The sequence below is a fragment of the Oncorhynchus keta genome, chromosome 12 (genome assembly GCF_023373465.1).
Source record: "Oncorhynchus keta strain PuntledgeMale-10-30-2019 chromosome 12, Oket_V2, whole genome shotgun sequence".
NCBI lineage: Eukaryota > Metazoa > Chordata > Actinopteri > Salmoniformes > Salmonidae > Oncorhynchus > Oncorhynchus keta.
Window position 1 is genome coordinate 45477482 of NC_068432.1, and position 13502 is coordinate 45490983.

Here is a 13502-nt window from a genome sequence, read left to right on the forward strand (position 1 = left end):
AAGAGGCACCATCTTCGGTGGGATTCGTGACATAGCCATCTCGAGACAACATGAATATGAAGTTTTTGTTTTACTTACAATTTGCCGGGATGTCACGTGTCCTACTATATCAGTACACTAGTAACAATAATACATTTTAGGGGTACCAAATTCGACACTCTCTCATTGACCTCCATAAAAAAACTCCTTGCTTGGTGGGCAAAACAATGAAACTCTGCCGAGTTGGGGCTCCCTCTTCCTATTCCTCTCTCAGTGGCTCCACCCTGAGGATCTTGGTGTGTCTTACCTCAGATACCAGTTTCTTCGTTCTGTTGTCCCAAACGTATCTGTTCTACCATGGTATTAAATAACATCTGACATTAGTTTGGAAGGAGGCTCCGTTGATCAAAATTAAAATGTTCTCTCACCTCAAGTGCAAAGATTGGGTCTGTGCTGGGTAGTGCTGAGTGATTAGTGCTTTAAAAAATATATATATACAGTGCCTTTGGAAAGTATTCAGACCCTTTGGAGCTCAGGCACATCCTGTTTCCATTGATCATCCTTGAGTTGTTTTTACAACTTGATTGGAGTCCACCTGTGGAGCATTCAATTGATTGGACATGATTTGGAAAGACACACACCTGTCTATATAAGGTCCCACAGTTGACAGTGCATGTAAGAGCAAAACCAAGCCATGGGGTCGAAGGAATTGCCCATAGAGCTCTGAGACAGGATTGTGTCGAGGCACAGATCTGGGGAAGGACACCAAAACAATTATTCAGCATTGAAGGTCCCCAGGAACACCGTGGCCTCCATCATTCTTAAATGGAAGAAGTTACAAAACACCAAGACTCTTTTTAGAGCTGGCTGCCCGGCCAAACTGAGTAATCGGAGGAGAAGGGCCATGGTCAGGAAGGTGACCAGCCCGGTTCCGGGTTGGAGCGAGCGGTCGCATTCGCACTTCGCTCTGCAGGTTGTATAACTTTTTCATTACATTTCATTATAGTACAACGGTTGATTTGTCTAATCTTAGCAATTCTTCTTAGCTAGCTACATAGCCGTCCTTGTATCAGAGATAATTGCATAATTATCGTATTTCGTCGCCCTAACGTAGCCTTCACTGCTATTCGCCCAGCAGCTAGCAAGCGCTAGCTAACGCACACAGATTAGCATCACTGTAGTGCTATTCACTCAACTGTACGACTTGATTAGTCTAGTGTTAGCTAGCTACATAGCTGTCTTTGTTTCCAAGATAATTGTGTAGTTTAGTGTGTGTAGCCTTGGAGTGATTATCTTAATTCACTGAGGTTCGCTAGCCAGCTATTTGTCGTCCTTAACGTAGGAGACTCTGCTAGCTAGCCAACAGCTAACAGCTAACAGCTAGCCAACAACAACCCGGTCGCATTCCGCTTCGCTCCACAGTTAGTATCACATTTTCATTTCATTTCATTACAGTACAACGGTTTGATTTGTTTGATCGTAGCTAGCTACATAGCCGTCTTTGTTTCAAAGATAATTGTGTAGTCTAGAGCGATTTCCTAGGTTAGCTAGCCAGCTATTGTCGTTCTTTAACGCAACGTAACGTAAACAACACTGCTAGCTAGCCAGCTAGCCCCGAATAGTAGCACTGTAGAAACTATTACACTCAACGGAACGACTTGATTAGTGTAGTGTCAACAACGCAGCTACTGCCAGCTAGCCTACTTTAGCAGTACTGTATCATTTTAATCATTTTAGTCAATAAGATTCTTGCTACGTAAGCTTAACTTTCTGAACATTCGAGACGTGTAGTCCACTTGTCATTCCAATCTCCTTGCATTAGCGTAGCCTTTTCTGTAGCCTGTCAACTATGTGTCTGTCTATCCCTGTTCTCTCCTCTCTGCACAGACCATACAAACGCTCCACACCGCGTGGCCGCGACCACCCTAATCTGGTGGTCCCAGCGCGTACGACCCACGTGGAGTTCCAGGTCTCCGGTAGCCTCTGGAACTGCCGATCTGCGGCCAACAAGGCAGAGTTCATCTCAGCCTATGCCTCCCTCCAGTCCCTTGACTTCTTGGCACTGACGGAAACATGGATCACCACAGATAACACTGCTACTCCTACTGCTCTCTCCTCGTCCGCCCACGTGTTCTCGCACACCCCAAGAGCTTCTGGTCAGCGGGGTGGTGGCACCGGGATCCTCATCTCTCCCAAGTGGTCTTTCTCTCTTTCTCCCCTTACCCATCTGTCTATCGCCTCCTTTGAATTCCATGCTGTCACAGTTACCAGCCCTTTCAAGCTTAACATCCTTATCATTTATCGCCCTCCAGGTTCCCTCTGAGAGTTCATCAATGAGCTTGATGCCTTGATAAGCTCCTTTCCTGAGGACGGCTCACCTCTCACAGTTCTGGGCGACTTTAACCTCCCCACGTCTACCTTTGACTCATTCCTCTCTGCCTCCTTCTTTCCACTCCTCTCCTCTTTGACCTCACCCTCTCACCTTCCCCCTACTCACAAGGCAGGCAATACGCTTGACCTCATCTTTACTAGATGCTGTTCTTCCACTAACCTCATTGCAACTCCCCTCCAAGTCTCCGACCACTACCTTGTATCCTTTTCCCTCTCGCTCTCATCCAACACTTCCCACACTGCCCCTACTCGGATGGTATCGCGCCGTCCCAACCTTCGCTCTCTCTCCCCCGCTACTCTCTCCTCTTCCATCCTATCATCTCTTCCCTCTGCTCAAACTTTCTCCAACCTATCTCCTGATTCTGCCTCCTCAACCCTCCTCTCCTCCCTTACTGCATCCTTTGACTCCCTATGTCCCCTATCCTCCAGGCCGGCTCGGTCCTCCCTCCCGCTCCGTGGCTCGACGACTCCTTGCGAGCTCACAGAACAGGGCTCCGGGCAGCCGAGCGGAAATGGAGGAAAACTCGCCTCCCTACGGACCTGGCATCCTTTCACTCCCTCCTCTCTACATTTTCCTCCTCTGTCTCTGCTGCTAAAGCCACTTTCTACCATTCTAAATTCCAAGCATCTGCCTCTAACCCTAGGAAGCTCTTTGCCACCTTCTCCTCCCTCCTGAATCCTCCCCCCCCCTCCTCCCTCTCTGCAGATGACTTCGTCAACCATTTTGAAAAAGAAGGTCGACGACATCCGATCCTCGTTTGCTAAGTCAAACGACACCGCTGGTTCTGCTCACACTGCCCTACCCTATGCTCTGACCTCTTTCTCCCTCTCTCTCCAGATGAAATCTCGCGTCTTGTGACGGCCGGCCGCCCCCAACAACCTGCCCGCTTGACCCTATCCCCTCCTCTCTTCTCCAGACCATTTCCGGAGACCTTCTCCCTTACCTCACCTCGCTCATCAACTCATCCCTGACCGCTGGCTACGTCCCTCCCGTCTTCAAGAGAGCGAGAGTTGCACCCCTTCTGAAAAAACCTACACTCGATCCCTCCGATGTCAACAACTACAGACCAGTATCCCTTCTCTCTTTTCTCTCCAAAACTCTTGAGCGTGCCGTCCTTGGCCAGCTCTACCGCTATCTCTCTCAGAATGACCTTCTTGATCCAAATCAGTCAGGTTTCAAGACTAGTCATTCAACTGAGACTGCTCTTCTCTGTATCACGGAGGCGCTCCGCACTGCTAAAGCTAACTCTCTCTCCTCTGCTCTCATCCTTCTAGACCTATCGGCTGCCTTCGATACTGTGAACCATCAGATCCTCCTCTCCACCCTCTCCGAGTTGGGCATCTCCGGCGCGGCCCACGCTTGGATTGCGTCCTACCTGACAGGTCGCTCCTACCAGGTGGCGTGGCGAGAATCTGTCTCCTCACCACGCGCTCTCACCACTGGTGTCCCCCAGGGCTCTGTTCTAGGCCCTCTCTTATTCTCGCTATACACCAAGTCACTTGGCTCTGTCATAACCTCACATGGTCTCTCCTATCATTGCTATGCAGACGACACACAATTAATTTTCTCCTTTCCCCTTCTGATGACCAGGTGGCGAATCGCATCTCTGCATGTCTGGCAGACATATCAGTGTGGATGACGGATCACCACCTCAAGCTGAACCTCAGCAAGACGGAGCTCCTCTTCCTCCCGGGGAAGGACTGCCCGTTCCATGATCTCGCCATCACGGTTGACAACTCCATTGTGTCCTCCTCCCAGAGCGCTAAGAACCTTGGCGTGATCCTGGACAACACCCTGACGTTCTCAACTAACATCAAGGCGGTGTCCCGTTCCTGTAGGTTCATGCTCTACAACATCCGCAGAGTACGACCCTGCCTCACACAGGAAGCGGCGCAGGTCCTAATCCAGGCACTTGTCATCTCCCGTCTTGATTACTGCAACTCGCTGTTGGCTGGGCTCCCTGCCTGTGCCATTAAACCCCTACAACTCATCCAGAACGCCGCAGCCCGTCTGGTGTTCAACCTTCCCAAGTTCTCTCACGTCACCCCGCTCCTCCGCTCTCTCCACTGGCTTCCAGTTGAAGCTCGCATCCGCTACAAGACCATGGTGCTTGCCTACGGAGCTGTGAGGGGAACGGCACCTCAGTACCTCCAGGCTCTGATCAGGCCCTACACCCAAACAAGGGCACTGCGTTCATCCACCTCTGGCCTGCTCGCCTCCCTACCACTGAGGAAGTACAGTTCCCGCTCAGCCCAGTCAAAACTGTTCGCTGCTCTGGCCCCCAATGGTGGAACAAACTCCCTCACGACGCCAGGACAGCGGAGTCAATCACCACCTTCCGGAGACACCTGAAACCCCACCTCTTCAAGGAATACCTAGGATAGGGTAAGTAAGGGTAAGTAATCCTTCTCCCCCTTCTCCCCCCAAAAAAAAAAGATTTAGATGCAAGTGGCTGTTCCACTGGATGTCATAAGGTGTATGCACCAATTTGTAAGTCGCTCTGGATAAGAGCGTCTGCTAAATGACTTAAATGTAAATGTAATGTAAATGTAATGTAAATGTCACTCTGAAGGAGCTCCAAAGTTCCTCTGTGGAGATGAGAGAATCTCCCAGAAGGACAACCATCTCTGTAGCACTCCACCAATAAGGTGGTAAAGTAAAGTGGCCTTTATGGTAGAGTGGCCAGATTTACTCCTCGGTAAAAGGCACATGACAGCCTGCTTCGAGTTTTCCAAAAGGCACCTAAAGACTCAGACCATGAGAAACAAGATTTCTGATGAAACCGAGATTGAACCCTTTGACCTGAATGATGTTTTTCAGTGGCAGGGACTGGGAGACTAGTCAGGATTGAGGGAAAGATGAACGGAGCAAAGTACAGAGAGATCCTTGATGAAAACCTGCTCCAGAGCGCTCAGGACCACAGACTGGGGCGAAGGTTCACCTTCCAACAGGACAACAACCTTAAGCACACAGCCAAGACAACACAGGAGTGGCTTCAGGACAAGTCTCTGAATGTCCTTGAGTGGCCCAGCCAGAGCCTGGACTTGAAACCAATTTAACATCTCTAACACTAAACATACAAACATGTATTTTACATTGATAAGGAAGGTGAAATCTTATAAATAGTGGTTTTATAATTTGATTATACTATACATGGAAATGTAACACCTTTGAACCTTTCTTGGAGTATGCAGCATTACTAGTTATTGTTTATGGTCCTCTCATGATAAATATTATTATCATTATTTAATACTTTCGGGGATTACGTAGATTACATTTTAGATTACATGATGTAGTTACATTTAAGAAGTTTAAAGTTCAGTCCATTTTTTGAATGATAAATTAATGATATATACACATTGATTTTTGAAGAATATAACTTATAAATGCCTCATGAGCTTTTAGTTCATCTGTCACACTCCATGAGAACCATAAATATAAACTGTTTTACTCCAACGTTTGTAAACAAAGTAAATATAAACAAACACTATATAGCTTCAAAACATGGTTAAAACTATCATTTTTATATCCTGGATGGTTAGTCCTTGCATCCATAGCTCTGTCTATGCATTTGAGAAAGGTTACATTTCTCCAGCCCTGAGCTTCTTACCAAAACAGGGGAAATCACTTTGTTATTGTTTCAACTGCTGATGGACAATTTAATCATATATTTATATTGTTGAGTATATTACATTGGTTTTATTTTATTATTTAATTATTTAATTCTGTCACGACTTCCACCGAAGTTGGTGCCTCTCCTTGTTCGGGCTGCGTTCGGCGGTCGTCGTCACCGGCTTTCTAGCTTTCTTTTTCTATTTGTTATGTCTTGATTGTACACACCTGGTTCCAATTACGTTATTATTATTTCCCTATTTAACCCTCTGGTTCTCATTATGTTTTGTGCATGATTGTTCCTGGTTTTGTGTTAGTCTTTTGTGTTAGGGTTTGTATTCCCTGCGTGGATTTATTGTCTGTTTATGTTTCAGAGTAAAGTACGTTATTTTACTCAGTTCTGTGTCCTGCGACTGACACTTGACCAATTCCAAGTTATCATCTCATCCTTATTGAGCTGCTGCCTATGCTGTCTAACAAAATCACAATTTTCATAGTTCTTCAAAGTAAATAAGGCATATTTTTATGCTTGCTGAATACCAATTATTAATCACTCAGGTAGAGATACCTTGTGCAGATACTGCTCTCTGTGTATCCTCTCTGGATCAAGCATTCTTCTGTCTTTTGTGTAGAAGGCATAAAACACACAATAGACCAGACAAGTAGCCATGCAATGGATTATGGTCATTGAGTTACTTATCACATTTTTTTTGCGCTAGACTATGTAGAACATTGGCCTGTTGGAAACTACAACTGCCTACTTGCTGTCTCTGCCTGGCCCGGTTCCCTTCTTTCCACTGGGATTCTCTGCCTTTAACCCTATTACAGGGGCTGAGTCACTGGCTTACTAGGGCTCTTTCATACCGTCCCTTGGAGGGGTGCTTCACTTGAGTGGGTTGAGTCACTGATGTGATCTTCCTGTCTGGGTTGGCGCCCCCCCTTGGGTTGTGCCATGGCGGAGATCTTTGTGGGCTATACTCGGCCTTGTCTCAGGATGGTAAGTTGGTGGTTGAAGATATCCCTCTAGTGGTGTGGGGGCTGTGCTTTGGCAAAGTGGGTGGGGTTATATCCTTCCTGTTTGGCCCTGTCCGGGGGTGTCATTGGATGGGGCCACAGTGTCTCCTGACCCCTCCTGTCACAGCCTCCAGTATTCATGCTGCAGTAGTTTATGTGTCGGGGGGCTAGGGTCAGTTTGTTATATCTGGATTACTTCTCCTGTCCTATCCGGTGTCCTGTGTGAATTTAAGTATGCTCTCTCTAATTCTCTCTTTCTCTCGGAGGACCTGAGCCCTAGGACCATGCCTCAGGACGACCTGACATGATGATTCCTTGCTGTCCCCAGTCCACCTGGCTGTGCTGCTGCTCCAGTTTCAACTGTTCTGCCTGTGATTATTATTATTTGACCATGCTGGTCATTTATGAACATTTGAACATCTTGACCATGTTCTGTTATAATCTCCACCCGGCACAGCCAGAAGAAGACTGGCCACCCCACATAGCCTGGTTCCTCTCTAGGTTTCTTCCTAGGTTTTGGCCTTTCTAGGGAGTTTTTTCTAGCCACCATGCTTCTACACCTGCATTGCTTGCTGTTTGGGGTTTTAGGCTGGGTTTCTGTACAGCACTTTGAGATATCAGCTGATGTACGAAGGGCTATATAAATACATTTGATTTGATTTATTTACTAGATAGCACAGTTTGTGAATGATCTGATTTATCTCTAGAGAAACTGCAGAGCAATGTGCACATTGAGCTAAAAACGAAATTGAAATCAAGTGATTGAAAGATGTCAGTCAATTAATTGTTAAAAAAACTAAAAATAACTGACATTCGATACACCCAAATTCAAACTTGGGAACTCTGGCCTCTTTGTAGTAGCGATGGGTCATTCGCGAACGAGTCGGCTCTAAGAGTCGACTCTTGTAGGTGAACATTGGGAGCCGACTTGCATATCAGAAGAGCTTAATCTATTTATAAAAATATATAAAATGAAGATATGAATAATAAAAAGATTTAAATGAATAGAATGACTAATTCAAAGAACAAAAAAATATATAATAATATAGGCCTAAATGCTCAAGTGCACACATTCGTTCTGACTGTCTGCTCAGACGAACAGCCTCACCTGTTGTTCCTGTCAATCAGATATGGAGTGTCAACCAATGAACGTGAGGGAGGGCCGAGCCAACTCACTCACAGTCACACACTTAGCAGCCGAGGAAAGAGAGGAAGGACAGCTGTGAAAACAACAGCTGGAAAATGAGTCGGAAGCACAGTAGCATTTGGATGCCAAAACAAAATCTTATATGAAGCCAGTTCTACGCACAACCTACACCGGCATATGCTAACTGTGCACCCAACTGTGAAGCTAGCTGTAGCAGAGCTTCGAGAAACTAGCGGGCTTGCTAGTGATGGTGGTGGAGCCAGAACCTCCACACATGATGTATCCACTCAGTCAAGTAGGCCTACTCCGCAACCCACAGCAAACAATTCCAAACAGGAAAACCCTTTAAAAATTCCACGACTGTACGAGAGCACACAGGCTTCAGTGCGAGAAAGAGTCCAAAAAGCTACTGGAGTTTGCCTTACCACTGACCACTTAAGCCATTTTGCCACAACTTTGGAAGTATGCTTGGGGTCATTGTCCATTTGGAAGACCCATTTGCGACCAAGATTCAACTTCCTGGCTGATGTCTGGAGATGTTGCTTCAATATATCCACATAATTTTCCTACCTCATTATGCCATCTATTTTGTGAAGTGCACCAGTCTCTCCTGCAGCAAAGCACCCCCACAACATGATGCTGCAACCCCCGTGCTTCACGGTTGGGATGGTGTTCTTCGGCATGCAAGCCACCCCATTTTTCCTCCAAACATAACAATGGTCATTATGGCCAAACAGTTCTATTTGTGTTTCATCAGACCAGAGTACATTTCTCCACAAAGTACAATCTTTGTCCCCATGTGCAGTTGCAAACCGTAGTCTGGCTTTTTTTATGGTGGTTTTGGAGCAGTGGCTTCTTCCTTGCTGAGCGGCCTTTCAGGTTATGTCGATATACGACTCGTTTTACTGTGGATATAGATACTTTTGTACCTGTTTCCTCCAGCATCTTCACAAGGTCCTTTGCTGTTGTTCTGGGATTGATTTGCATCTCTAGGAGACAGAACGCATCTCCTTCCTGAGCGGTATGACGGCTGCATGGTCCCATGGTGTTTATACTTGCGTACTATTGTTTGTACAGATGAAAGTGGTACCTTCAGGCATTTGGAAATTATATTATTAAAAATTATATTAATTAATAACCGACTTGCCAAAACTATAGTTTGTTAACAAGAAATTTGTGGAGTGGTTGAAAAACAAGTTTTAATGACTCCAACCTAAGTGTACGTAAACTTCTGACTTCAACTGTATATGTATATGCGCAGTAGTTGAGTTTGTAGTATTAGTAGACAAAACATAAACCTGAACACATAAGTTACTGTTCTCTCTTTTCAACTATGTGACAGCCTCAAAAATTATACTCCTGTGTGAGGGTCTGCAGCGAATCACAGCCAGCCGCCAGAGAGAAGCAAATGTAACCACAGGACATGTTGATGGACACCCTATGTTCATCAATGGACAGAAAGTTCCACAGAATGGAATATAGACACGTGCTATCAGAAACCGCTGCACTTGACCCCAGGTTTAAGAAGTTAGCCTTCAGTGATCTAATCCAAGATTGATCATCTAATCCAAGATGGCGTAGCAGTAGGATGTGTGTGTTCGTCCTCGTCTTATCCCGTGTAAATGGCTGGTCTTCTTCGTATATATTTTAATCTCACTTTCTATCTACGAAGTAAATATACTTTCCTGCAACCCGCCTCACCCAATGTGTCATGGATCTGCTAACTTTATTCCTTAGAACTGGAACTTCCATCAGGAGCGAGCCAACTAACTAGCAACTAGTCTTTGTTAGCCACGGCTAGTGGTCTTCACCTTTTTCTCGGTCGCCAGCCAGCCTTAGCTTGGACAACACCTGCCTGTCTGCTCAGCGCAATATCATCCCAGAGCATATCGGACTGTTTCTCTCTACCAATCACCAGATTCCTGCCGCTCTGGATCATTACACCGGATCATCACAGATAGCTAGTTGAAAACAAGTGGCTACTGTTAGCCTTGAGTGAGGCCCATATACCATCTAATTCTAGGACTACAACACCGCCAATTGGCCAAACCCTTTATTGTCGACACGGAACCCCGCCGATACATCACGACTGGACTGCCGACGTGATCGCCCGATATGGTCTCAACAGGCTATTTTGTTACGATGTCGTCGAAGAACTATCTACTAGCCCCGGCCCGCTAGCTTTTCTGAACGCTATGTCCCCTGCTCGCCTAGCGTAGTAGTGACTAGCGAACCTCACCCTGCCTCACCTATCGCTGCTCTTTTGACCCTATGATCAGTCGGCTACACAGCTGATGCCCCCTGGACTGTTTCAATAACATGGTAACTCATTTTGTTTACCTGTCGGCCCCAGTCTCAAACTCAGGTCCTGTATGTACCTAACTGACCCGCTCTGCCCATTCATTGCCATTTACCCGTTGATGTCTTAGCTCTCATGATCAACACCTGTGTTTGCTTTATGCCTCTCTCTAATGTCAATATGCCTTGTCTACTGCTGTCTTGGCTAGTTCTTATTGTTTTATTTCACTGTAAAGCCTTCAGTCCCGCTAAAAATGCCTTAGATAGCTCTTATGTCCCACCCCACACACATGCAGAGACCTCACCTGGCTTAACTGGTGCCTCTAGAGACGAAGCCTCTCTCATCATCACTCAATGCCTAGGTTTACCTCCACTGTACTCACATCCAACCATACCATTGTCTGTTCATTATGCCCTGAATCTATTCTACCACGGCCCATAAATATGCTCCTTATATTCTCTGTCCCCAACGCACTAGACGACCAGTTCTTATAGCCTTATATCCTACTCCTCTTCTGTTCCTCTGGTGATGTAGAGGTTAACCCAGGCCATGTAGCCCCCAGTTCCACTCCTATTCCCCAGGTGCTATCATTTGTTGACTTCTGTAATCGTAAAAGCCTTGGTTTCATGCATGTTAACATCAGAAGCCTCCTCCCTAAGTTTGTTTTATTCACTGCTCTAGCATACTCCACCAACCCTGATGTCTTAGCCGTGTCTGAATCTTGGCTTAGGAAGGCCACCAAAAATTCTGAAATTTCCATCCTCAACTACAACAATTTCTGCCATGATAGGACTACCAAAGTGGGTGGAGTTGCAATCTACTGCAGAGATAGTTCTGTCATGCTATCCAGGTATGTGCCCAAACAGTTAGAGCTTCTAACTGTTGCCGCTTGTTATAGAGCCCCCTCATTCCCCAACTGTGCCCTGGACACCATATGTGGATTTATTGTCCCCCATTTATCTTCAGAGTTTGTACTGTTAGGTGACCTAAACTGGGATATGCTTAACACCCTGGCCGTCCTACAATCTAAGCTAGATGCCATCAATCTCACACAAATTATCTAGGAACCTACCAAGTACAACCCTAAATCCGTAAACACGGGCACCCTCATGGATATCATCCTGACCAACCTGTCCTCTAAATATACCTCTGCTGTCTTCAACCAGGATCTCAGCAATCACTGCCTCATTGCCTGTATCCGTAATGGGTCCACGGTCAAACGACCACCCCTCATCATTGTCAAACGCTCCCTAAAACACTTCAGCGAGCAGGCCTTTCTAATCGACCTGGCCCGGGTATCCTGGAAGGATATTGACCTCATTCCGTCAGTAGAGGATGCCTGGTTATTCTTTAAAAGTGCTTTCCTCACCATCTTAAATAAGCATGCCCCATTCAAAAACAATTGAACTAAGAACAGATATAGCCCTTGGTTCACTCCACTTGACTGCCCTTAACCAAGCACAAAAACATGTGCCATACTGCATTAGCGTTGAATAGCCCCCCCTCCCCGCGAATGCAACTTTTCAGGGAAGTTAGGAACCAATATTCACAGGCAGTTAGGAAAGCAAAGGCTAGCTTTTCAAACAGAAATTTGCATCCTGTAGCACAAACTCCAAAAAGTTCTGGGACACATGGAGAATAAGAAAACCTCCTCCCAGCTGCCCACTGCACTGAGGCAAGGAAACACAGTCACCACCGATAAATCTACTATAATCGAGAATTTCAATAAGTATTTTTCTATGGCTGGCTATGCTTTCCACCTGGCTACCCCTACCTCGGTCAACAGCTCTGGACCCCCCACAGTAACTTGCCCAATCCTCTCCCATTTCTCCTTCACCCAAATCCAGATAGCTGATGTTCTGAAAGAGCTGCAAAATCTGGACCCCTACAAATCAACTGGGCTAGACAATCTGGACCCTCTCTTTCTAAAATGATTTGCCGTAATTGTTGCAACCCCTATTACTAGCCTGTTCAACCTCTCTTTCGTATCGTCCGAAATCCCAAAAGTTTGGAAAGCTGCCGCGGTCATCCCCTCTTCAAAGGGGGAGACACTCTAGACACAAACTGTTACAGACCTATATCCATCCTGCCCTGCTTTTCTAAAGTCTTTGAACGGCAAGTTAACAAACAGATCACCTACCATTTAGATTCCCACTGTACCTTCTCCGCAATGCAATCTAGTTTTCCGAGTGGGTCACGTGTGCACCTTAGCCACGCTGTCACGCCCTGACCTTAGAGAGACGTTTTATTTCTCTATTTGGTTAGGTCGGCGTGTGATGTGGGGTGGGCATTCTATGTTTTGTGTTTCTATGTTTCGGCCGGGTATGGTTCTCAATCAGGGACAGCTGTCTATCGTTGACTCTGATTGGGAATCATACTTAGGCAGCCTGGTTTTCCACCTTAGGTTGTGGGATGTTGTTTTTTGTTAGCTCTGTAAGCCTACTGAACGTGATGTTTGTTGTTCTTTTGTTGTTTTGTTTAGTGTTCTGAGAAAATAAAGAATCATGAACACATACCACGCTGCACCTTGGTCTACTTCATACGACAAGTGTTACACACGCTCAAGGTCCTAAACAATATCATAACCGCCATCAATAAAAGACAATACTGTGCAGCCATCTTCATCGACCTGGCCAAGGCTTTCGACTCTGTCAATCACCGCATTCTTATCGGCAGACTCAACAGCCTTGGTTTCTCAAATGACTGCCTCGCCTGGTTCACCAACTACTTTTCAGACAGAGTTCAGTGTTTCAAATCGGAGTGCCTGTTGTCCAAACCTCTGGCAGTCTCTTTGGGGGTGCCACAGGGTTCAAATCTCGGGCCGACTCTTTTCACTGTATACATCAATGATGTCGCTCTTGCTGCTGGTAATTTTCTGATCCACCTTTACGCAGACGACACCATTCTATATACTTCTGGCCCTTCATTGGACACTGTGTTAACAAACCTCCAGACGAGCTTCAATGCCATACAACACTCCTTCCGTGGCCTCCAACTGCTCTTAAATGCAAGTAAAACAAAATGCATGCTCTTCAACTGCCCGCACCTGCCCACCCGAC